A 24,732-nucleotide genomic window follows, 5' to 3' on the forward strand; every position below is an offset into this window, starting at 1 on the left:
CAAGTAAGCCCCATAACAAGAATGACCTTTCAGAAATCTAAGTCTGTTTTTTAATGCCATCAAAAAGACCTTAATCCTACAATAGTAAGACATAACTTACAACAGTAAGACAGAAATAAATTTTATTTAATGGCTTTGTTCTAAATTTATTACCACCAAGTATTCCTTTAATTCTGTCCACTGGAGACACCATGCTCTTAAGTATTTGGGCATCAAACTGAATAAATGAAGTCATAATTAATGGTTTTCTAGTTGTATTAATAAGAAGTATACACAGAGATTGCAATTAAAACAAAAAAGGAAAATATACTTGTTAATGAGATGGACGACATTTTGCTTGGTCTGTGCTGTCTGAATGAGGGTGAACAATATACACTGTTTTGAATTTGCTCACAAGCATGGTAAAATAAAAATATCTAATTTTTTTCTGTTAATTGGGGGGGAAGAAATGAAAGAAAATAGCATATAGGATCTCACTTTTAAGGTAACTAAAGATTCAGATCTTTGTGTTACAATTACCAATTAAAAACAGTAATTATGTCTGTTTAAATGTATGGTCTCAGCATCTGAGACCCAGCTAAAGAAAATTATTAGTTTTATGAATTATGCTTATACAATTGTATTTGTATTTATATAATTGTAGATCATATAAAAGACATTGGCATGATTCATAAAATGGAATATTTATATACATATAGAGTATATACATATATATGTATATATAAAATTCCAAAATGTTGTGGTACAGATGCTTCTCATAAATAAAAATTTGTGTGATGAATATGGTCAGATCTCTGCTGAGAAAAAAGATATTGGTCCCTGTATCTTATTTAGATTATATAAAAGAAATTTTAAATAAGTCTTTCACTTAAGAACAAATATCACTGTAAAGCCAAATTTTAATACTTCTCTATATATGAAATGATATAGAATGGATGATAATTCTGTATTGTAGTTAAACTTTTAAAAGAAAACCACTGTAGTGGTAGCAGCCCTACTTCAGCATTTGACCCAAATTTCTTACTAATCTCAAAGTGCCTGAACTCTTTTATCTTAGATCCAAGATCATTCTTTCATATCATACAAATGTCCTAGCATTTTCAAGCCTGTCAATCACTTTGATATCATTTTCACAACATCCCTTTGGGTTTGGTATGGTAAATATTATGTTTTTTTGAGCTGGGGAAACTAAGGTGCAGGAGGTAAAACACCTGGCCTGAGGCCACATAGTATAAAGGTAGCAGAGCTGGAAAGAAAGCCAAGATGCTATCAGCCTAGTTCAGTGAACTTCCTACAAACCACACCAGCGCTTATCTTCACACAGATTGCTTTGCCTATCAGGCTAAGTATATTATTCATGTGTTTTTTCATTTCTTAAGAAATAAATATATGTAATCCATCTTTCAAACTTTCTTTACCAATTTTGCCTTAGACATCTCTGTGAAGAAACTGTATAAAATGTACTACATGGTACATAAAGTAAAGGTCCCACTATGTGGTCCTTGCCTGTCATCAGTTGGTAAGTCAAAATGAGAAAAGGGATGGTGTTAGCTTTATTCATTCTTTTTCTCACCTTAATGCTAGGTTTATTCAATAGATTGCTGGTTTTGCCTGATAGGGAATCTGAGCTGCCAACTAAAAGCCACTAACTGCCCTCAGACTCAAGGCCAGCAAATCCTAGGCTGACTGGAAAAAGAAGCCAGTCCAACAGAAATGAGAATTTGTTCAGAATACTAGGGTTGGAAGGTGGGAGGGCAGACAATGAGAAGCAAAGACAGAAGATTGAGAGTTAGTCCAAGGTGGGCAGATCACGAGGTCAAGAGATCAAGACCATCCTGGCCAATATGATGTAACCCTGTATCTACTAAAAATACAAAAATTAGCTAGTCATGGTGGTGGGTACCTGTAGTCCCAGCTACTTGGGAGGCTAAGGCAGGAGAATCACTTAAACCCAGGAGACGGAGGTTGCAGTGCACTGTACTCCAGCCTGACAACTGAGCAAGACTCTGGCTCAAAAAAAAAAAAGAGTCCAGTCACAGAACATGGTGCCCAGTACCTTCCATGGTAAAGGATGATACTTAAGCACTCACCAGCATAAATAGAAGAGGCTGGGCCAGGCACAGTGGCTCATGCCTGTAATCCCAGCACTTTTGGAGGCTGAGGTGGGCAGATCACGAGGTCAGGAGTTCAAGACCAGCCTGGACAATACGGTGAAAATGTGCTTCTACTAACAGTATAAAAAATTAGCCAGGCGTGGCAGTCACGCCTGTAGTCTCAGCTACTCAGGAGGCTGAGGCAGGAGAATCACTTGAACCCAGGAGGCAGAGGTTGCAGTGAGCTGAGATCGTGCCACTGCACTCTAGCCTGGACAACAGAATGAGACTCCATCTCAAAAAAAGAAAGAAAGAAAAAAGGCTGCCTTCACCTGCCTGAGGCTTCAGCTGTCTGGGTCCCAGGCAGCCCCCTGAAAGTTGTGGGAAATCAATCTTGGCATGTATATAACCCAGACACACAGGACACCTTAGGTATTGTGCACACCAGCTGGGCAACTCAGTCCTACAGAGAAAGTTCATAAACTTGGCTATTGAACAGACAACACAATATCCATAATACTAGATCTTCCTTGAATTCTCCGCAGTGTTACTCCTAAGAATCTCAAGAGATACCTTTCTTGTTGACACATGTATCTTTATTAAAAGGAAAAAAGAACTATTACTTGACAGGGTTCAAAAGAATTAACATTATGGCCAAAATAGCCTACCTTCAGTCATTTAATGTTTTGACATTTTGTGTTTGTTTTATTGAGATGGACTCTCACTCTGTTGCACAGGCTAGAGTACAATGGCATGATCTTGGCTCACTGCAACCTCTGCCTCCCAGGTTCAAGTGATTCTCCTGCCTCAGCCTCCAGAGTAGCCAGGATTATAGGCGCCCACCTCCAGCTAATTTTTGTATTTTTAGTAGAGACTTGGTTTCACCATGTTGGCCAGGCTGGTCTCAAACTCCTTAACTCAGGTGATCTGCCCGCCTCGTCCTTCCAAAGTGCTGGGATTACAGGTGTGAGCCACCATGCCTGGCCCCCAGTCATTTAATGTTTTAAAAGTCATTTTCTTACTATAGAGCTATAAAAAAGAATGTGCTTATGTCCTTTGCAGGGACATGGATGAAGCTGGAAGCCATCATTCTCAGCAAACTAACACAGGAACAGAAAACCAAACACCATGTGTTCTCACTCATAAGTGGGAGATGAACGATGAGAACACATGGAGGGGAACATCGTACACTGGGGCCTGTTGGGGAGTTGGTGGGCAAGGAGAGGGAGAGCATTAGGACGAATACCTAACACATTCAGGGCTTAAAATCTAGATGATGGATTGATGAGTACAGCAAACCACCATGGCATATGTATACCTATGTAACAAACCTGCACATTCTGCACATGTATCCCAGAATTTAAAGTAAATTTTTTAAAAAAGTCATTTTCTGAACATGATTCCATCTTGATGATATACATTACTATCCTAGAACCTAGTATAAAAACAGAGCAATAAATAATTATTGAATGAATGGATTAACAGTCTTAACCTCTTAATTTTATACACACACACACACACACACACACACACACATATATTCCTCTGAGTTTTGCGTAATGAAATACAAGTTAGTTCACCTTAACTCATCCAGAGCATATTATCAGAACAGCCATCTTCATAGGCAAATGACTCACAAAAGATAAAATATATAGATGACAGGTAGTATACTATGCAAGTGTTCTTTTATCAAGACTCTTTTATACCTTGTAGCCAACAGAAACGATTCAACAAATGTAATTATGATACAGAGTATAACTTTTAATGAAGGATATTTTTAGACCATTTTCTATTCATTTATTATCATATTTAATGTCATAAGGCTCATAAAATTTTCTCAGTCTGTTCTTTTAGTGACAATCATTCTGGGGGAAAATTTCTAAGCTTTAATGGGTTAATATTGAATTAGGAAACAGGATTCGCATAAATTTGATAAAGGATTTCAGTGTTTCTGTGTCTGAAAAAGGAATTCTGGAATAGCAAAGTCCTCTCTTAAGCTAAAATCCACAAGTTTATGGTCACAGGAATGATTTAAGTTACTGTAAAAAATAAGAAAAGTATATCAGAGCTAGTCAAAAGAGATAAAGAAACCAACCCTTTCAGTCTGCAAAGTATTAGTAATACCAATTCACCATGACTAATAAGAAATGCCCAGAAACAGAAGCACCTGGCAACATTAAGCAAATTACTAACATAGTTGAACATGTTAAGCCAAAGAAAAAAATATAGTATCTTTTTAAAAAAATAATTATATAAATATTCTAAATATCTATTATCCTATTATTTGTTAATAAACTTTGCTTTTCAATTTGAGCCAATAATAAATTGAACTAGCAGGACGGGTACGGTGGCTCAAGCCTGTAATCCCAGCACTTTGGGAGGCCGAAGCGGGTGGATCACAAGGTCAAAAGATCGAGACCATCCTGGTCAACATGGTGAAACCCCGTCTCTACCAAAAATACAAAAAATTAGCTTGGCATGGTGGCACGTGCCTGTAGTCTCAGCTACTCAGGAGGCTGAGGCAGGAGAATTGCCTGAACCCAGGAGGCGGAGGTTGTGGTTAGCCGAGATCGCGCCATTGCACTCCAGCCTGGGTAACAAGAGTGAAACTCCGTCTCAAAAAATAAATAAATAAATAAATAAATTGAACTAGCATAAACGTGCACATGTGCATGCATTTCTGTTGGTTATATATTTAGTAGTGAGAATTGCAGGTTTTCTGATGGGTGTCTACTGGGATATAAGAGATGCTGGTAAACACTTTCTCAAACTGGTTATACCTATTTATGCCTCTACCAGTGGCATTTAAAAGTTCAAGTTGCTCGCATTCTCATCAGCACTTTCTATAGTCAACCCAATTTTACTATCAGCATTCAGGTAGAATGTAGTGATGTCTCATTTTGGTTTTGATTTGCACCTTTCTAAGAGCTAATGGGATTGGTAATTTTCATACTTTTTTTGGCATACGTTGTCTTTTGTAAAGACTAGGAAGCATTTGAAACAATTAAACAATTTCTGATGTTAAAACACTTCATAAAATAGGGATAAGAGGATGTGTTCTTATTTTGTAAGGAGCTATCTTTTTAATTTTTTTAAATGGATTTTCACTCTTGTTGTCCAGGCTGGAGTGCAGTGACATGATCTCGGCTCGCCCCAACCTCTGCCTCCCAGGTTCAAGCGATTCTCCTGCCTAAGCCTCCAGAGTAGCTGGGATTACAGGCATGCACCACCACACCTGGCTAAGATTTTGTATTTTTAGTAGAGACAGGGTTTCTCCATGTTAGTCAGGCTGGTCTTGACTCCTGATCTCAGGTGATCTGCCTGCCTCAGCCTCCCAAAATGCTGGGATTATAGGCGTGACACACCATGCCGGCTAAAGAGCTATCTTAAACAAGTTGCATCAACATCAAAATATAGAATCATCTCCATTCAAATAACAGAAAAGACACAATTGGTAAGAATTGGCTAATGCATGTAATGAGAAAATTAGAGGTAAAAGTAAGGGAAAGAAAGTTATAATAATTATTGTTATTTGTAGGTTATGCTATTACCTCAAAAATAGTGTTCACTAGAAATCTCGTTAGAGTTAACAGGAGAGATTGATGCATAGTCAATCAAGAAGCATATGGACACTTACCCAGTTTAGCATGGGGATACATTCCTAGATGTTAGGGTTCTAACTGAACTTATTTATGGGATCTCGTGTTCCTGTGGAAATGTAGTATAGACATTGTACTTAAGTGATTGCTCGATCCTCAGTTTTAAGCAATGTTTATAATGTCCTTCAAAATGTCAAAGACTTCTACCAGTCTCCTAATTTTCTTTATTCTCTTCTTCCTCAAATATTTCCTAAAAGCATCACACATTGGCAGAACATGTGTGTCCTCAGCTACCTGTTGATTTTCTGCCCTTGTTGGTACCATAACTTTGGAAGTCAATGCATATAAAAATGATTTATTAGAACTCAAGATAAAAACTGGAAAGAGAGGCTCAGGCAGAGAACACGAAAACACAACACACACTGTGGAACCACTCCGCTCAGGACAGTTTCGACTTTGCTTATTGCTTGTGTACACCAGTACATCACTGGTGGAACATATGATGGCACTTAATGCATGGAGAAAAGTCCTATTAACAGACTATCAGAGATAAATATGTAAGTACCTGTTACATATGCAGCATATTCTACTTTTTAAAGTATCATAAAGACAAACAGCAAATGGGAGATATGACATACCCAATTATATTATAAAATTAATAAAATATTTTAGCTTACTTCATACAAATGTTAACATGAGATCATATAATAACAACAAAAAGATCTCAAGTGCAGTAGCAACAAAATATACATAATACCGATAAATAAACTGAAAAGGAAATGTACAAAACTAATGTGAAGAAAAAACATCAATAAAGTGAAGACAAAAAAGAAGGCTTGAAAAGGAAAAGGACTGGCTGGGTACAGTGGCTTATGATTGTAATCCTAGCACTTAGGGAGGCTGAGGCAGGAGGATTGCTTGAGCCCAGGAGTACAAGACCAGCCTGGGCAATATAGTGGGACCCCCTCTCTATAAAAAAAATGCAAAAATTACCCAAGCATGGTAGTACACGCCTGTAGTCCCAGCTACTCAGGAGGCTGAGGTGGGAGGATCACTTGAGCCCAGGAGGTCGAGGTTGCAACGAGCTGTGATCATGCCACTCTAGCCTGGGAGACAGAGTGAGACCATGTCTCAAAAAAAGAGAAGAAAAAGCCAGGTGTGGTGGCACACACTTGTAATCTCAGCTATTCAGGAGACTGAGGCAAGAGAATCGCTTGATCTGGGGAGGCAGAGATCACAGTGAGCCGAGTTCATGCCATTGTACTCCAGCCTGGGCAGTAGAGTGCCTTTCTTTAAATAAATAAATAATGAAAAGGATAGGAAATTCAATATTATAAAGATGTGAATTCTTCCTAAATGTAACCATGAATGTTGGAGAGTAACCAAAATAGAAAATTACAATTACTTATCTTAAAATAGATAGTTTAAGGCACCACAGTAAGCATGCCTCCATGGCAAGAGACAATACCCTTACTATAACAATATTTACAATTATGACCAATTAGGTTTCCACTCACAGTTCAACAGCCAATCAGCTGAGAGACAAAGTGTTGTAGCAAGGAAAGTGACTTTTAGAAAGCCAGTTAGGTCAGGCACGGTGGCTCACACCTGTAATCCCAACACTTCGGGAGGTTGAGACAAGTGGATCACTGGAGCCCAGGAGTTAGAGACCAGCCTTGGCAACATGGCAAAACACAATCTCTACTAAAAAATACAAAAATTAGCTGGGCATGGTGGTGGACACCTGTAGTCCCAACCACTCAGAAGGCTGAGGTGGGAGGATCATCACCTGAGCACAGTAGGTAGAGGCTATAGTGAACTGAGATTGTGCCGCTGCATTCCAGCCTGGGCAATGGAGTGAGACCCTGTCCCCCCTGGGAAAAAAGAGAGACAAGATGGCAGGCAGACTAATGTCCTAAAGAACCATCATAAGTTAATAGAAATCTCAGGCTTCCTTAAGGTTGGGGGAATGGGGAAGAGGGAAAGGTTTGAGGTACAGAGGTGACCAATGATCACAGACATCTGGATGGCAGCGAGGACTGGAGGTGAGGGTGAAACCTTGTCCTTCCCCCTGGAAGTCCTTAACATAACATTGTTACTTGTGTGTACACCCTCATTACCTCTTCAGATTAGTTTAGGGGGAACTATTATCATCCTTGCTTTAAAGTTTAACTACAAACTAAATTCCTCCCATAGTTAGCTTGGCCTATGAGCAGCGGAAAGCAAAAGCAGTTAACCTAAAAATATCACATGGATGAGAGGGTTAGGAACAAAATGGAGTTAGTCATGCTAAGCCTCCTTTTCACTGTTATATTGTTAGCTTGGTATAGAAATGTAGGTTGTTGGGTTTTTCCCCCAACCTTTGAAGATATTATTTAATTGTCTTATGGTATCTATGGTTGCTATTTGTCTCATTATCATTCTTTTGTAGATAATTTCTATCACTATTACAGGTTTTTTCCCTGATGTTCTGTGGTTTCAGTATCTTATTTCTCATTAATGTGTTTTCATTTATCCTGGTAAAGACTCGGTTACAGTGTCTTTCTTAAAGTCTGGGAAGTTCTCAGCCATTAGTCCTCTGAATATTGCTTTCCACTCATTCTCTCTATGAAGAGGCTCCTTCAGGGATTCTATTTGGCATTTGTTGGATCTTCCCATTCTCTGCCTGTTGGTTGCCTTCTCTTTTAATTTTTTCATTTTTTCATCTCTGTATACTTCATTCTTGTTAGATTCTAAGCTATATATTTAATTCAATTATGACCTCACTTTTCTCTTCTTGTTTTTGACGATTTCAAGGTCTTTACAATGGAAAGGAGGCTTCCCTCTTAAATACTCAGTTTACCATCTTACAAGAAGTTGAAATCTTAAATCAACAGGCTCAAAGAACACAAGATTGGTCAGGTGCAGTAGCTCACACCTGTAATCACAGCACTTCACTTTGGGAGGCTAAGTGGGTAGATCACTTAAGGTTAGGAGTTCAAGACCAGCCTAGACAACATGGTGAAACTGTCTCTACTGAAAATACAAAACAATTAGCCAGGCATGGTGGTGTGCACCAGTAATCCCAGCTACAGGAAGGCTGAGGCAGGAGAATCACTTAAACCCAGAAGTTGGAGGTTGCAATGAGCCAAGATCGCCCCACTGCACTCCAGCCTGGGCAACAGAGCAAGACTCCATCGAAAAGAAAGGAAAGAAAGAAAGAAAGAAAGAAAGAAAGAAAGAAAGAAAGAAAGAAAGAAAGAAAGAAAGAAAGGAAGGAAAGAAAGAAAGAAAGAAAGAAAGAAAGAAAGGGAAGGAAGGAAGGAAGGAAGGAAGGAAGGAAGGAAGGAAGGAAGGAAGGAAGGAGAAAGGAAGGAAGGAAGGAAGGGAGGAAGGGAGGAAGGGAAAGAAGGAAGGAAGGAAGGAAGGAAGGAAGGAAGGGAAAGGAAGGAGAAAGAGAGAGAGAGAGAAAGAAAGAAAGAAAGAAAGAAAGAGAAAAAGAACACAACATGTCCCAAGAAAAAAATAATATATATTGATTACCACCAATCAATATACTCAATAAATAGCAGAAAGGAAAGCATCTTAAGGGCATCCAAACAAAAATGGTCAGCTCATTAAAAAGAAAAAGTAAAGTCAGGTACAGTGGCTCATGCCTGTAATCTCAGCACTTTGGGAGGCCAGGGCAGGTGGATCACCTGAGGTCAGGAGTTCAAGACCAGCCTGGCCAACATGGTGGAACCCTGTCTCTACTAAAATACAAAAATTAGCCAAGTGTGATGATGCATGCCTCTAGTGCCAGCTACTTGGGAGGCTGAGGCACAAAAATCACTTGACCCCAGGAGGTAGAGGTTGCAGTGAGCCAAGATGGTGCCACTGTAACCTGGGTGACAGAGCAAGACTCTGTCTCAAAAAAAAGTAATTCTTTTCTGGCCTTAATGGCTCAGACTTCTCTATAGGAACATTGAGTTCTACAATCATTTTCAAAAGTAGTCATCAGGGAAAGAAAACACCATGTAATAATTTTAGACCCACACATCTGGTTGCTTAGAATAAAGGCAATAGACAGATAACATTTTTTATCTTTTTTCTTTTTCTTTTCTTGAGACAGAGTCTTGCCTGGTCATCCAGGCTGGAATGCAGTGGCTTACTGCAGCCATCACCTCCTGGGTTCAAGATTCTCCTGCCCCTGCCTCCCAAGTAGCTGGGATTATGCCACCATGCCTGGCTAAATTTTTGTATCTTTAATAGAGACGGGGTTTCACCATGTTGGCCAGGCTCGTCTCAAATTCCAGACCTCATGATCCACCTGCTTCGGCCTCCCAAAGTGCTGGGATTACAAGCATGAGCCAACTGTACCCGGCCCAGACAGATACTATCAAACGTGAAAGAAATCAGGAAATATACTTCCCATGAGTCTCTTCTTGAAAAAACCTGCTATACAAGAACTTCTGCTCTCAAAGTGCTGAAGGAGAAACAATGGTGAAGGGAATAATGGTGACCATTGGGTCAATAGAAATTTAGGATAAACAAAAACTGAACAATTAGGTTATTGTATAATAACTGTAATGACTGAACTCACTAAAATTGGGAAGAGGAAGCAAAGAGAAAGGCAGTAGTTATGTAAGGTTATTTGTTTCCTTATCTATCATAGAGGAAAGAAAAGGAATTTGTTTAAAGCTTATTAGTCAAGTTATAGAGGTCTAATGTGTTTGAAAATAAAGAGGAAATTACTAAAGTAATTCTTTAACCTAGCAAAATCAGATGGTGGGAAAGAAGGGAGTTTATATAAAGATCCAAAACAGGCAAAACTAATATACAGATTATTTTTGTCAGGGTACTAACTGGGAGAGGGCAAGAAAGTATCTTCTGGGATCCTGGTGGTCACACATAAAGAATCATCAATCTTTACACATAAGAGGTGTGTCCTTTACTATATGTATATTACAACTCAACACATGTTTTTAATTCAAAGGAGCTCTTAAAAATTGTTCAGCAAAACTAAAGAAATGAAAAAATAGAACAGTAGAAGAAATATAATTTATTATTCTTAATCTAAGAAAGCCATGTAGACATGAATAATATATAGAGGAAGCAAATGATATAATTAAGCATGTTGATCTAACTAAAATATATGTGAAACTTCATACTCTGTGAAAGAGAATATACTTTTGCTTCAAGTGCTTATGGGAAATTTATAAAATTGACCATATTTTAGACTACAAGGATGGTCTTTGGTGTCATAAGATCAGTGGTGTGTGTATCAACCTGGATCTCTGAGTGACCATATGGAGCACACCCATTTGTAGCAATAATCCACATTGCCATAGAGTCTGAGGGAGAACTTGACCTTCATTTTATTAATCAACTGATAGTTCAGGCATAGCATAGCCTATGACAACTAATAAATTAGATTAACAAAAACAATGGAACAAAAAAGAAATTCCCCAGTGTTGGAGGTGGGGCCTGGTGAGAGGTGATTCGATTATAGAGGCAGAGTTCTCATGAATGATTTAGCACCATCTCCTCAGTGCTGTTCTTGTGTTAGTGAGTGAGTGAATTATCACAAGATCTGGTTGTTTTAAAAGTGTGTAGCTCCCCTCTTCCTCTCTCTTGCTCCTGCTCTGGCCGTGTAAGACATTCCTGGTTCTCCTTCACCTTCCATCATGATTGTAAATCTCCTGAGGCCTCCTAGAAGCAGAAGCTACTGTGCTTCTGTACAGCCTGCAAAACAAAACAGTGAGCCAATTAAACTTCTTTTCTTTATAAATTACTTAGTCTCAGATATTTCTTTATAGCAGTGCAAGAACAAACTAATACATATACAAAAGTGGTGTTTTTTCAAGTCATGGAGAAACATAAGAATAGTCATTAAGTGGAGAAGGAACAATGCTAACATCAGGGAGAAACTAGACCTGCTTAATTTTTTATACCAAAAATGTCCACAGTTCAATGTTTAAACATAAAAACGTAAAAAATAAAATAGTTAAAATACTAGGTAAAGTGTGAATCTTTCTATTGTCTCAGAATGGGGAAGGTCTTGATAACAAAGAAAATAAATGATTAATAAATGCTACTATACAAAATTTAAGTTTTCTTTATTGGAAGTGTTTCAAAAGTAAAGTTATAAATCAATGCAATATGAAAATAAAAATTTGAAATGCATGAGAGAAAAAGAATTAATTTCCTTATTATTTAAAAAAGCACTTATATAAGAAGAATATATTACATAATATTTTGAAAAGCACTTACATAAGAGAAATAGAGAAACGAGCTTCTCAGGGGAAATAATCATTATAAGTATATGGAAAGTTGTTACGAATCTTAAATTTGAATATGCAAATTGAAATGGCAAAAAGATACCTTCTTGCACCTATTGGTCTGGCAGATAATACACTATACTGGCAAGACACTGTCAATGGCAGTATAGACTAATGCAAGCCTCTAAGTGGCACACTTGTCAGTATTTATTAATATTTTAAATACAAATACTCTTTGGCATAGCAATTACTATTTTTAAAAATTATCCTGCAGTTAATACTTACACATATGTGCAAAGACACAAACACGGGGATCTATGTTTGCAGTAAAGTTATACATAGTATGACCGGAAACAAACTATTTGCCACCAATAAGGGACTGGGTAAATAAATTACATCAGTGGAAGTGGAAATTATGCTTATAAAGGCCTCAGGTTGATTGCATGCAAGTTGATATGGCCTGACAGCTAAGCTCCAGAAAATCATACATGTGGTGCTCTGCTTTGTATTTTTGGGATTCCCTCAAGGCAGCATATAGCACAGTCATGCTGGATGATCTGAGTTTTAAAAGGAGACTGTTTATAAGTTCCGGGTCGGGTGCAGAGAAACCTCTAGAGAGAGGATGAAGCACTGTAACCACAAAAAGGCCTAAACAGGTGAAGGAAAGGCACAAATAGCATACATGGAAGAGAAGAGTCACCAGAGAGAGCCACAGTGGGATCTCAGGAAGCCAGGCCAAGGCCCCACCTCTCTTCTCCTCTCATCTTCCAACGTGAAGCCCACAGTGCAGGAGCCTGAGGATGCATCTAAGAGGAACTCTGAGTGAGGAAGAAAAGGTCAAAAGTGGATATACAGCGGAAATGGGAGGTACACAGCACAATACTTTTCAAAACATGAGGATATAAACACACTTATGTACCCAGGAAACTGGCACAAAGATACCTTTGAGGAAGAACCATGAGAATTTGGGCATTTGCAGTATGGGGTGGGAGAAAATCACACTTTCTCTGCATTCTCTGTGGAAAGTTTTAAAATCTTATGCCTGCATTATTCTTTTGATTTAAAAAAATTAGCTTGTGGCAGAATTTCTTTTAGAGGAAAAACTCTTTGGTTTAGCAAAACATCTTGATAGTCATCCTAGCTGAAGAAAAGGAGTTCTGAAAAGCAAAGGAGCAAGGAAAAGAGGGAAAAAATTCTCTCTTCATAAGAATGGGCAGAAAGTGAAAAAAGTGAAAAATTTGAGGAGAGATACAAGGGCTCAGAAAATACTGGGTAGCTGGGGCCTGAGGAGAAAAAAAAATACAAGAATGACACAGATTTCTAAGGACAAGCTTTCTCAGTTTTATATTATGCCTATCCTTCAGAAAAGCCAGCCACATCCACTGCCTTGTTTATGGTATGTGGCTAGGATCAGTGGGAGAAATTAATGGAATAGGGACTCTGCTTCCTGTTTTGGATTGTTTTAGGACTGAGAATCAAGAAGAACTACTGTTAGAACAATATGAAAGAAATTTCATCCTCAACCAGAAATTGGGACAGAACCTGACTTCAGAAAACATAAGCCCCTAGAAAGTCTTCAGCAGTAGAAGAGAGATGCAGATTTTCACCATATCTGAGGTTGGAGGTTCGGCCAGTATTAGGAAAAGACTGAGTCTAAATAGCTGGTGCTTTGAGCATGCCGGGGGAGCCGTGTGATATATACAGAATTAAGGCAGAACCAAACAAATGCATTCAAGGACAGATATGACTCAGCTGTTTCCACAAATGTCTAAGAATCCATATGGAGAAATACCTAAAGCTCTGAGCTCAAGTATTTTGCATTGCTTCTTTTGCACATATATTAGCAGGGGTAAGAGGTTTAATATTATTGTGAAAGTTAATAGTCAGTGCTTTATGATTCAGAAGAGGCTAACCATCACACTGTCTTTGATCCCAATAAATCCAGGATTTTAACCCTTTTTTGTTATCTCCAATTTCCACAAAACCAACATTAATGACAATAGCAAAAACTGAATGTGAAAAATTAGTCTTGTAAGTTTTGCAATAAATGTGAAAACATCAAGTACCTATAATAATAATAATTTTATAATTAGTTACAAATCTGAAGAGGACTTCAAGATATCTAGAAATGATAGAACTGGTTAGGCAAAACCAATATCTTTTTATGAAAGAATATGAGATTTTTCTTTCTTTTTTTTTTTGAGACAGAGTGTCACTCTGTCGCCCAGGCCAGCATGACCTCAGCTCACTGCTACCTTTGCCTCCTAGGTTCAAGCGATTCTCCTGCCTCAGCCTCCTGAGAAGCTGGGATTACAGGAATGCGCCATCACACACCCAGCTAAACTTTTTTGTATTTTTAGTAGAGATGGTGTTTCACCATGTTGGCCAGGCTGATCTCGAATTCCTGACCTCAGGTGATCCTCCTGCCTCAGCCTTCCAAAATGCTGAGATTACCAGCATGCGCCACCACGCCCAGCCAAGATCTTTCTCATATCAAAGATCTGCATCTATTTTTAGTACAACGTTTGTCATACCATTTTCCAAATATATGAAATCTCTGATACACTGTCAGGTATTTGGGCTTGTTTTTCTAAAAGTAATGATGGGTTGCATTTTTAGAAGATTACCATATGTAGGGTTTTGCTCTCTCCTCATCAACAATACATACTTGTGAATTAACCAGTTGGTTTAAGGATGCTAGCAATGGCCATGGAAGTGTTTTTTTCATATTAAAGTTAAACAACCTACATACAATAGGCTCATTTGTACAATACATACAACCACCAACCAGAGGAAGTGGTTCAGAGTCTTAGGAAAATGAAAAGACTCACATGGTTAATGAGTAATTTACAGTTTGAGAGATATATGTAGAGCAATGTACATAGGCATACGAAGTTAAATATTTATTGATATAATCATATTAATATTCCATCTACCTACCAAAAGAATTTTACCTAATTTATAATTTTTTTTAAAAATCACAGACACAATATAATGCCAAATCAGGCAGAAGGAAACAACACAGAGAAACATACATTACCTCTACTATTCTGTCCTTTTTCTCCTTTCATGGGAGTGACCACACTGCAGAGTGTCTGGGAAATTATTTACCTTGCAAATAAAATTATAGACAACTTTTTCCAAACTTTTCACTCAGGGACTCAAAATTATTAACCATGTCCCATCTGTGAGAAAAGGTAAATTGATTTTTAAGTGTCTGTCTGTTTTGTTTGGTTTTTTTTACATTTAATGCCATGTAGAAAAACTGAACCTATTCTCCCTCTCCAATAAAATATTCACTCACTCTTCCGGTCCAAGGTACCTCGGGAACCGCGGCTTAGGTGCAGACATGGCCAAGTCCAAGAACCACACCACACACAACCAGTCCCGAAAATGGCACAGAAGTGGTATCAAGAAACCCCAATCACAAAGATACGAATCTCTCAAGGGGGTGGCCCCCAAGTTCCTGAGGAACATGCGCTTTGCCAAGAAGCACAACAAGAAGGGCCTAAAGAAGATGCAGGCCAACAATGCCAAGGCCATGAGTGCACATGCCGAGGCCATCAAGGCCCTCGTAAAGCCCAAGGAGGTTAAGCCCAAGATCCCAGAGTGTCAGCCACAAGCTCGATCGACTTGCCTACATTGCCCACCACAAGCTTGGGAAGCGTGCTAGTGCACGCATTGCCAAGGGGCTCAGGCTCTGCCCGCCAAAGGTCAAGGCCAAGACCCAGGCTGCAGCTCCAGCTTCAGTTCCAGCTCAGGCTCTCAAAGGTGCCCAGGCCCCTACAAAGGCTTCAGAGTAGATATCTCTGTCTGCCAACATGAGGCCAGAAGGACTGGTGCGACTCCCCCGGGACTGCCATCTGCATGGGGCTGGGGTCCTCCTGTGCTATTTGTACAAATAAACCTGAGGCAGGAAAAAAAAATATTCACTCATGTTCCAAGATACTCCAGTGTTAGTATGTAGTAATATATTTCAGGAGTGCCTGTGATGCAAACAGCGTATCTCTCCAGAAAGTGATCATTTTATTCTTTCTCTTACGAAAGCTAGTGAACTAACCTCACTACAAGTTGTGGCTTTTGCCACAAAACAGGTAGGCAGTAAATTTTGTTTTCTTTCCTGTTCTAGATGAAGAAGTTAATTTACAAGATAAGTTAAACATGCGCTATCTGTAATTTAGAATGGTTGAAAAGAGTAAGCTCAAGGAGAAGATGAATAAAACATTTTTACAGTGGTAAATTATTTAAAGTGTTAATTAATTTAATCCTCATCAGAAGCTTCCCTGACCTTGTCATTTAAGGACAGAAGCTCCTAGGCTGTTTCTTATTTTAACACTCCCCCTCGATACGTTATGCATGCTTCATAATTGATTCAATATAAAAATTCAAAACTGGAGCTATAGTGGGCGGAAAATGGAAGTCCCTAACACCACTGTAGAACACTGGCTCCATATTCTTTCTGATATTATACATACATACACACATTTTCACAATATGCTATAATTGCAGGTATATGTTATATGATATATATTACAAAATAAATGAAATAATCTTAAAATTATAATTCTTTCACTTGACCTTTTCACTCAACATATTATGGACATTCACCAATGTCAATTCATATAGATCTACATTATCCTTTTGGTGGCTGCATAGTATTCCTTTGCATGAATTTATCATAATATAATTTGGTGTGTACTTAGCAGACTTCAGTCTGCATTATGATCACCTATGAAGTTTGGTCATTCTCCTCTTGCCAATGTCCAGCTTGTGCAGAAGGTCTGGCATGAGGCTCAAACATTCATATATTTAGGAGTGTCTTCTAACCAATGGAACAAATAAAAATAAATAAAATATAAAAATTAAAATTAAAAAATAGGAGTGTTTAGAGGAGACTCTGAAACACACCAAATATTGAGAACTACTTATTTAATGACTTTGTTGTTGATAGGCATTTCGTTTCTTTCTAATTTTTAAAAACACAGCACTAGGGATAGACAAGGTAGCTCACACCTATAATCCCAGGACTTTGGGAGGCCGAGGCAGGCAGATCACTTGAGACCAGGAGTTCAAGACCAGCCTAACCAACATGGTGAACTCCCATCTTTACTAAAAATGTAAAAATTGGCCAGGCATGGTGGTGAGTGCCTGTAGTCCCAGCTACTCACAAGCCTGAGGCAGAATAATTGCTTGAACCCGAGAGGCAGAGGTTGCAGTGAGCCCAGATCATGCCATTGCACTCCAGCCTGGGAGATGAGCAAGACACCATCTAAAAATAATAATAATAATAAACAAAACAAAACAAAAACACTAGAATAATATTGACACCTGAAAATAGAAAAAATAGCTGGGAAGGAGAAATTATATTTTTCTCTCTTCCCTTTATTTCTTTCCACCTTTCTTCCTGTTTCCCTCCCAGAGTCTGAATTTTCTATTTCTTCTCATTCCATGGAAGGAAAAGTAAAACATTAGATAGTTCTGAGAAGAAAATTAGAAAAATGTAAAATGGTGACAGCAATGGGGGAGAGAGGTCATCCTCAGGTTTTGGAATAAGTGAATGAAAAAGGATGAGGCCAGGTTTCTCATTCTAGGTGCGCCATTAGGAAACAGGAATGCCAACTTTCATTTCATCAGGGCTTCTATCTATGTACTTGATTTTCACAATTGTTGCAAATTTAAGCAATAGAGGTGAATGGAGGAAGCACTAGACTTTAATGCTCTCTCCTTCACTCTCTGGCTATGTGACCTTTGATATGTCAGCCTCTCTGTGCATCAGTTTCCTTGTCTGTAAAATGTGTGAGCTGGTTAATCTACAGTCCTTTCAGTTCTGTCATTCTTTAATTCCATGAAAGAACAATTTGTTTCATTTTGTAACCAACCCCATTTCAGAAAAAGAACTTTTTTAAAATTCTCATTTATTTATTTTTAGAGATGTGGTCTTACTATGTGGCCCAGGCTGGTCTCAAACTCATGACCTCAAGCAATCCTCCCTCTTCAGCCTCCCAAGTAGCTGGGATTACAGGCATGTGCCACCTCACCTGACTTAATGCTAATTTTAAAACCCATGGGTATTAGAGTATGTGACAACGAGCATTCTTCAACCCATATATATATATATATGTATGGCCTATTCTCTTGGCACTCTGTGTTTCAGTAAAACATACGGTATCTGATGTACCTTGGATGAGAAAGGTTACAGTAGGATATATATTTATACACATATCCTTCCATGTGATCCTTTGTCGATTGCATGAAGGTTTTCATACATCAGTGGAAATCACTCTGCAAAGACTAATAAGTGAGAAAATGATGCTCTAAGATATCGACAATTTAAAACAATTTCCAGCAAATAGAAAATTTAGGCTAAAACTCAAAGACTGTAGTCAGGGACTTTTCATCTTTCAGAAATAGGAAGTGCAGCTGAGTGTGGTGGCGCACGCCTGTAATCCCAGCACTTTGGGAAGCCAAGGTGGGCAGATCACCTGAGGTCAGGAATTCAAGACCAGCCTGGACAACATGGTGGAATCCCCATCTCTACTAAAATTACAAAAAAGTAGCTCAGCGTGGTGGCACCACCTGTAATCCCAGCTACTTGGGAGGCTGAAACAGAAGAATTGCTTGAACCAGGGAAGCAGAGGTTTCAGTGAACCAAGATTGTGCCATTGCACTCCAACCTAGATGGCAGGGAGGGAATTTGTCTCAAATAAATAAATAAGAAAAAAAGAAATAAGAAGTGTGTTCATGAGAACTATGCTTTTCTGATTAAGACAATCATCTGGTAAGAATAAACCCAAGCCACACAATTATGAAATGAAAGTCTGCCTAGGCTAAAATAGACACCAAGTAAGTGACAAATACTTGAATAACAGTGAACCATAAACTGATATAAATAAGAAATTCAGCAATTGGCTGATATCAGCTAGGAGACTTCTGCCTAATGTCTTACCATGACTCCTCTTATAGTGGGTTAAATGGCAGCCTCCCCAAAAATATGTTCGCCTTGAACTTGTGGATATTACTTAATTTGAAAAGAAAAAAGGTCTTTAGAGATGTAATCTGCAATTTAGAGTAGCCCCATATCCAATGTCAACTGTCTTTATATCAGAGAAGGCAGTGTGAAGACAGAGGCAGAGACTGAATGATGCACCACAAGCCCAGCAGTGCCAAGGACTGCCAGCAGCCACCAGAAATGAGAAGAGAGGCCTGGGCTGGGTACTCCCTCATAGCCACCAGAGGGAACCAACCTGCACACACCTTGATTTGAGACTTCTGGAATTCTGGCCTCCAGAAACATGAGAGAATAAATTCCTGTTTTAAACTATCCAACTGTGGTAATTTGCCCTGGTAGCCCCAGAAAAATAATACACCTCTTTAAAAATATAGTTTCCAAAAATACTAACCTACTCAGTTTCCTGAGCAAACTACACACACACACACACACACACACACACACACACACACACATTATAATCCCCAAATCTTTTAGGGATTAGGTGATCTTGGCCTAAATCCTATTTCTATGACCTATGACGGTCAAAACCCTCCTCCATGTGTCCTGTAAATTTCCACACATACTTCCTCATGGTTGGAGCTGCCACACTGAGTTGTACAGACTCTCTGGCTAGAAGACCTTCTGTGGTACACAGTTTGCAATCTACCAGCACTCTACCCTCAAAGCTATGCACCTGCCATGGGGAGACAATGCCTGTTTTTCACCCAAAGGTACCACTGTGTCCCAAAGAGGTGTCTCTTAAAAATTTGTACAAAAATGGCATGTCAACAGCAGTGGTTCTCCCTGTCCACTCTCTTGCCACTGATCCTTGCCAAAGCTCTCCCAGGACTGGTATCCACAAATAATTCTTTTATTTTTAGTTTTTAAATTGTTATTTTAGGTTCAGGGTACATGTACAGGTTGATTACCCAGGTAAATTCATGTCAGAGGGGTTTGTGGTATAGATTATTTTGTCACCCAGGTACTAACTTTGTAACCAATGGTTATTTTTTCTGATTCTCTCCCTCCTCCTGCCCTTCATCCTCAAGTAGACCCCAGTGTCCCCTCTTTATGTCCATGTGTTCTCATCATTTAGCTCCCACTCATAAGCGAGAACATGCAGTATTTGATTTTCTGTTCCTGCATTAGTTTGCTAAGGATAATGCACAAATAATTTTTTTTCAGTTACTGTAGTTCTAGGAGCACAAGTAATTCTTAAACCTAGTGAGATTACTAGAGGTTGCACAGAAATTCCATCACATACCATACAATTTCACCATCATGTTCAGTTTTCCATTCATGTTCTCTCCTTTCCAATGTCCTGAAATTCTTACACCTGACTTTGCTACTAATGTAAGTCATACCATCAACTCTGTCTGTGCACCACATTCTGGAGAATAAAATTTTCCCCATCTTCTTTCACTATTTTAAGTCTCAGAGCCTTTAAACATGCTGGCTCCTTATCCCTTTGTCAGAAATGAACTCTTGTCTATTTATCTTTCAAACACTATTTCAAAATGAAAGAAATTGAATTATTAAAAAGTAAAGATTGTTCAAAACCAAACTCACCAGTCAGTGTCTATCTCTCACAGATGAGCCTCTGCTCTCTCCTATCTCTCCCCAGCTGGATGGGAGCTCTTTAAATGCTCAGCCCTGACTACTGCTCCTCCCACCCCGCATTTAATCACACACTCAAATGTTTGTTTTCTAAGCACTTTTCTCATAATCAAATATCCTAAGAGGATTAGAGTCAAATGGCTATAATCAAGTTTAAATTCCTGTCATTTTCCGAAAATTGATAACATTAAAAGTCTGAACAATTCTGCTGGCTACCACTCTTTCTAATGACTTAGACACAGGCTAGAGAGGAGTCTTTCTTTTCTACATGAGATTTTGGCAGTAGTTTGGGGTTGCCCCTGGTTTTTGCACTTCTACTGGAACATCATTTTTTTTTTTTTTTTTCAGACAGGGTCTCACTCTGTCGTCCAGGCTGGAGTGCAGTGGCGTGATCGTGGCTCACTGCAACCTCCACTTCCTGGGTTCAAGCAATTCTCCTGCCTCAGCCTCCAGAGTAGCTGGGATTACAGGCACCTGCCACCACGCCCAGCTTATTTTTGTACTTTTAGTAGAGACAGGGTTTCACCATGTTGGGCAGGCCAGTCTCAAACTCCTGACCTCAAATAATCTGCCTGCCTGATCCACCTACCTCAGCCTCCCAAAGTGCTGGGATTACAGGGATGAGCCACTGCACCTGACCCACTAGGACACCTTCTTTCCTCTTGCTTTGCTTTGTAGTATCTTTCAGCAAGAACATTTTCGTTTCTTCCTTCCTAATCCTTTGGTTGTGCTCACATTTACATTCATTGCCCTATTTTTCAAGGCTCTTGGTGCTTTATGCACCCTCTGAATTTGATTTCTTTTGCCATTTCTGGTTCCTTTCCAATTCCAAATTAAGAATGCCGCTAAGCAGCAAACATCATCTTGACAAGCTCAAAATGCAATCTATTTCTACATGGTTTATTAGATTGTGACCAATGAGATTAACCCAGAAATCATATAAAAACAATCTTTTATTCCTTGTGTATAGGCTGCAGCAATTTATTTTCAATCTATTTTTTAAAAGCGTGTTTTCTTTACACTGTTTGGTTCTTACCAGTTTCTTTCCAAAAGTGACATTCTTGTCTAAATATAAAAATTATTAATGGGCCAGGCACAATGGCTTATGCTTGCAATCACAGCACTTTGGGAGACCAAGGAGGGTGGATTACTTGAGCCTAGGAGTTCAAGACCAGCCTGGACAGCATGGTGAACCCCTATCTGTACTAAAATCCAAACATCAGCCAAGCGTGGTGGCATACACCTGTAGTCCCAGCTACTCAGGAGGCTGACATGAGAGGATGGCTTGAGAACAGGAAGTAGAGGCTGCAGTGAGCCAGTATCATGCTGCTGTACTCCAGCCCAGGCAGTAGAGTGAGGCTCTGTCTTTAAATATATATGTAAATAAGTTACTTTCTGAATTTTAAGTTTACTACAGAGCATAGACCTTGAGCACTTTATACACCTCATTTCATTAGGGCCGCATAACAGCAATGCAAGGTCCCTACCATTACAGGTTTGATGCTACAGATGGAGAAACTGAGTTTCTGAGAGGGGAGGGGACTTGCCCAAAGTTGTCCATTTAGAATGTGATGGATCCAGCATGCAAGCCTGCTCACATAGTTTGAAGCCTCTGCCTTCCTGTACTTGGCCTTTTTTTAGTCAGTCTGAGAGAAGCACCTTCTAATTGATATCTATCTCAGACACCTCCTAAGGTCCAAATTCCTAAAGCAAAGTTAGGAGCTTAGTCTTTTCATAAAGATGAAATGGAATTTTTTTCAAATCGAATGCCTGTGGCAGCCAGGCAGGTAAGATAAATCAGGAAAACAGAATACAAAGCAAAACAAAAGCAAAATAACCACTGGCAAGCTCAAGTTAATGGAGGCACCAAAGTATTGCTAGCCTGGCATTGCCAGGTAGCCTATTATTTTCAAAAGAAAACAGAAATTCATGTTTTCATTTGAAATCTCTCAATTATTAAACATCAGCATCTAAATGAGATTTGTTTTTCTAACTGTACAAACTAAATATGTCTCTGCAGCCCATAAATTACCAGCCAGTGAGTGGCTCCAGTATGGACTTGACCTTGGCCCATAAAGCACATGTCCAATATGGTAGCCATAGGCCACATGCAACTATTTAAATTTACATTTTTATTCAATGTAAATAAAACTAAAAATTCAATTCTTCAGTTACACTAGGCACATTTCTGATGTTCAGTAGTCACATGTGATGAGTGGCTACTATAATGGACAATACAGAACATTTCCATCATTGCAGAAAGTTCTATCAGACAAATTACCCAGCCTCAGGGAAGGATCCAAGATGGCCGATTGCTAACATCTTGGGATTGCAGCTCTCAGTTAAAGCGCAGAGAACTAGAGAACGCCACACTTTCAGACAAATTCAGGTCGCTCACGGAGCAGAAGATCCCCAGTGGAGGAGTCACACGGGTCGCCAGCAGGACTCCTGAGGCCGGCGCAGCAGCTGTGATGGCACCTCTGCGCGGCAGCTCTCGGTGCAGAGTAAACAAGACTGGTTCCCCTTCTGACCGAGGTTTGGAGCCTCGGGAAGGCAGAGTGGCCTATTTCGGACACCAGAAGGAAGCCAGACAGGAGAATCCTGGGCAGAAAAGCACCATCAGTCTTAACGTCGCTGTTCTAGCCCTGGGAACTAATAACTTGGACGTCCACTCAAGAGACCTAATCTGAAAGTTGGCAATTTCAAAGACATCAGGAGGATAAATTTACAATGATGGGAAGAAACCAGTGTAAAAAGGCTGAGAATACTCAAAATTAGAACACCTCTCCCTCTAAAGATGATCACAGTTCCACATCAACTATGGAACAAGGCTTGATGGAGAACGAGCACATCCCAATAACAGAATCACGCTTCAAGGAATGGATAATAAGAAACTTCTGTGAGTTAAAAGAACATGTTGTAGCCCAACATAAAGAAACTAAGAACTTTGAAAAAAGGTTTGATGAAATCCTATTGAGAATAGACAACTTAGAGAGGAATATAAGTGAATTAATGGAACTGAAGAATACAATACAGGAACTCCGAGAAGTATGCACAGGTTTAAACACTCGAATTGTTCAAGCAGAAGAAAGGATATCAGAGGTCAAAGTCCAACTTAATGAAATAAAACAAGATGACAAGATTAGAGAAAAAAGGATAAAAAGGAATAAGCAAAGTCTACAAGAAATGTGGGACTATGTGAAAAGACCAAATTTACGTTTGATAGGTGTACCTGAATGCGATGGAGAGAATGAATCCAAGCTGGAAAATACTCTTCAGGATATTATTCAGGAAAATTTTCCTAAACTAGCAAAGCAGGTCAATATTCAATCCCAGGTAATACAGAGAACACCACAAAGATATTCTGCAAGAAGAGCAACCCCAAGGCACATAATTATGTTAGATTCACCAGGTTAGATTCACTTAGGTTAGATTCACCAGGGTTGAAACGAAGGAGAAAATACTAAGGGCAGCCAGAGAGAAAAGTCAGGTTACCCACAAAGGCAAGCCTATCAGACTTACAGCAGATCTCTCAGCAGAAACTCTACAAGCCAGAAGAGAGTGGGGGCCAATATTCAACATCCTTAAAGAACAGAACTTTCAGCCCAGAATTTCATATCCAGCCAAACTAAGCTTCACAACTGAAGGAAAAATAAAATCTTTTATGAAAAGCAAGTACTCAGAGATTTTATTACCACCAAGCCTGCTTTACAAGAGCTTCTGAAAGAAGCATTACACACAGAAAGAAACAACCAGTATTAGCCTTTCTAAAAATATACCAAAAAGTAAAGAGCACCAACATAAAGAAGAATTTACATCAATGAATGGATAAAACAGCCAGTTATCATCAAATGGCAGTAACCCTAAATTTAAATAAACTAAATCCCCCAATCAAAAGACACAGCCAAAACCCAACAGCATGTTACATCCAGACCTGTTTCACATGCAAGGATACACAAAGACTCAAAACAAAGGGATGGAGAAAGATTTACCAACCAAATGGAGAGCAAAAATAAATAAATTAATAAATAAAAAGCAGGAGTTGCAATTCTCGAATCGGATAAAATAGATTTTAAAGCAACAAAGATATAGTGGTAAAAGGATCAATGCAACAACAAAGCTAACGATCCTAACACCCAGATATATAGAGACTTAGATTCAATGAGACAGAAAATTAATAAGGATATCAAGGA

General features: G+C 39.0%; 1 long non-coding RNA gene across 4 annotated transcripts in view; it reads right to left on the reverse strand.

Moving 5' to 3' along the window:
* Nucleotides 1-11,005: 11,005 nt before the first annotated feature.
* Nucleotides 11,006-24,732, reverse strand: part of LOC108588085 (uncharacterized) — a 40,412-nt gene continuing 26,685 nt past the window's right edge. For 3 of the 4 annotated variants that reach the window (XR_013525830.1, XR_008476039.2, XR_013525829.1), the window contains 2 exons: nucleotides 12,614-12,749; nucleotides 11,006-11,395 (listed from right to left, as the gene is read on the reverse strand). This is a non-coding gene — a long non-coding RNA (uncharacterized LOC108588085). Of the gene's footprint in view, nucleotides 11,396-12,613; nucleotides 12,750-20,491; nucleotides 20,535-24,732 lie in introns of those variants that run through there. The other variant, XR_613313.5, reaches the window with a different exon arrangement.

Source organism: Callithrix jacchus, chromosome 13, assembly GCF_049354715.1.
Source record: "Callithrix jacchus isolate 240 chromosome 13, calJac240_pri, whole genome shotgun sequence".
NCBI lineage: Eukaryota > Metazoa > Chordata > Mammalia > Primates > Cebidae > Callithrix > Callithrix jacchus.